At 52.8% G+C, this 2,500-nt stretch overlaps 1 protein-coding gene and 1 pseudogene across 15 annotated transcripts in view; both read left to right on the plus strand.

Moving 5' to 3' along the window:
• The window catches only part of LOC123756175 (putative protein kinase C delta type homolog), a 245,601-nt gene that overhangs the window by 153,988 nt on the left and 89,113 nt on the right, over nucleotides 1-2,500 (plus strand). The window lies entirely within an intron of this gene.
• LOC138371629 (uncharacterized) overlaps nucleotides 385-2,500 on the plus strand; it is a 3,348-nt pseudogene continuing 1,232 nt past the window's right edge.

A 2,500-nucleotide genomic window follows, 5' to 3' on the forward strand; every position in this document is an offset into this window, starting at 1 on the left:
CCTCCTCTCCCTTCATTTCTCTCTCTACTCTTCCGTTACCCTCCTAACCATCTTCAAGTACCCTCCCCCTTCCTTTTCCCCTCTCCCACCTTCCCTTCACTCTCTCCCCTAACCCCCCCCTCTCTTCATTCTCCCTCTTCCCTTCCATCTTCTTATCCTTTTTCCTCCCCCTCTCCCATTTACTCCTCCCCCTCTCCCCTTATCCTCCCCTTTCCTGCGAACCCCCTCCCTGAATTCCACCGACCCCCCACCCACAAGGGGTGACAGGGAGGGGTGGTATGTTTGGGGGGGGGGCGGCTGCAGCAGGTGTGGGGAGAGAGAGAGAGAGAGAGAGAGAGGGGGGGGGCGTGTGGGCGTGGGCTTGGGAGGTGGTGCAGCCATACAGTAGGCGGGCGTGGTGGTGTGCGGGCGTGCGTGTAGCAGGCCCAGAGCGTGGGCAACCCGCCACACACAGTTACCAGAAGATACCCAGTCTCGCCTCAACTGGGCACCTGGGCACTTGGGGCACTGAGCGCAAGAACCCCCAGAAAACTGAAAGTGATTTCGTAAGTGAGAAATGACAAATTCAGTTAACTGGTGAAATTCGCAAATTGTGGTTAAAAAAATTGAGAAAGAAAATCGTCTGGGGGGGAATAGAGTGAGAAACAATTAAGAGGATATTAGTGAGAGTGATTGGTGAGAGGTGTGAGGGAGGGGAATTGCGAGTGTCTCAGCAAAAGGGGAAAGAGAGAGAGGGGAAAGTGAGGTCTCTCGTGAGGGGCAAATACCCTTTTCCCCCTTTCCCTTAATGAGCCGGGGTGTGAAGAGCGGTTGTGCTGGTGGGGTTCAGGGCCTCAACGCAACACAGAACCAGAGTGTTGAGTGATCGCAACACTACTGTCGGCTGTGTATGGCCCTCGGTGGTGTTCATACACAAGGGTGTTGATAAGTATTACTAGAATGAGGCCAGTGCTGAACATACACCTGAACATACACCTGTTGCAATATTTGTGTGCCAGTGCCACGGTGCCCCACATGTGAACCCTGGCACGCACTCTCTCGTGTGTCTCAGTGTTTGTGGGTTAACGCGCGCTTGGTCAGAGTATCCACTATTCTCTGTAAACCGAAACAACCAGAGTATTCACCTTACTCTGTAAACTTAAACGACCTTAGTATCTAATTTTCTCGGCAAATCAAATTAACTTGTGAGTGCCGCTTCTCTGCCAGAGTTTGGTCCAGTTCTTGACTGTCTATTTTACTTCATCCTTCATTATTTTCACTCCTGGCCACAATGCCTGTCTCTCCATATTACGGCCAAAGCGGTTACGTCAACCGTACCTACACCAGGAACACCAGCAGCTATATTCCTCTGATTGACTCCAAGTTCAGCTTCGCAGACACGCGTGGTACAGGAAACTCCCCGGATGAAAGTCCCGCTAACTACTTTAGATCCAAGTACATCATCCGGAGGACACGCCGGCTCTCAGCTACCTGGCGCCCACCTACACTCCCGCCTCAAGGAGCGGCTACCAGCTCGCCAAATACAGCTCAACTGACAATGTTCCCCAAGTCCGAAGTCCGACAGAGAATAACAGACTCCACAAGTCCCCGTCTACCTCCAGCTTCTTGGCGGGAAACACAGCCAGTCTTCAGAAGACATTTTTGCCGCCGCCACACACAAGTTCTTCAACGCTATACACGGCGTCCAGGCCCAAGTACTCCGACCACAGCCTGAACCTGCCCAAGGTGGCTACGCCAGGCGACTATACTCCTCCCGTGGAGCGTAAATACGCAGGGAAGTGTGGCACCCAGTCGAGCTATGCCAATCAGTACTTAGCGAGAATCAACAAAGCGCGGGATGTTCGGCCGAGGAGATTGACACGAGGGACATAAACACCACCGACAAACCTCAAAATGCCAAGTGGTACAAGGCCGACGCTGCTCGAGACGACGACGGCATCTCCAGGAATAGACAGGTAGTTCGCCTCACAATTAAGAGAGAAAAAGAATGATGTTCAGGATCCCTTTATAATAAAGAATAAAACATTAAACACCATCGCACAAAGACTCCTTGAAAAATATCAAGTAAATGAGAAAAAACGAGATCCATATGCGAACCAACCAACAAGAAAACTGCACCAGGACCAACTTCGCGACGAGCCGCAGGCTTCGAAGTCTCGCCCGCCTCTCCCGCACCCACCCGCAAGCGTTTCCAAGCCTTTGAAAACCCCAACTTTGCCAGACCCGCAGCCTTGCAAGCCTCTCCCTAACGACCATCCGGAAGAACATGCAACACCTCAAAATGTTCCGAACAATTCGAACGCAGAACGGGAGAACTACGCAGCCAAGATCCTGCAGCGAGCGGCAACCACAGCAGAGACGAAGAAGGAGCTGGAGAGTTGGGCCGAGGTGAAGGACGCCATCTACGCGGCCGTCCTGCGCCCTGATGTTGACATCGAGTCGGACGAGGAAATGGAGAAGCTGTATACAGGGTGAGGCAGACAGCTCCACCAGCTCCGCC

The sequence above is a fragment of the Procambarus clarkii genome, chromosome 36, assembly GCF_040958095.1.
Source record: "Procambarus clarkii isolate CNS0578487 chromosome 36, FALCON_Pclarkii_2.0, whole genome shotgun sequence".
Lineage (NCBI taxonomy): Eukaryota > Metazoa > Arthropoda > Malacostraca > Decapoda > Cambaridae > Procambarus > Procambarus clarkii.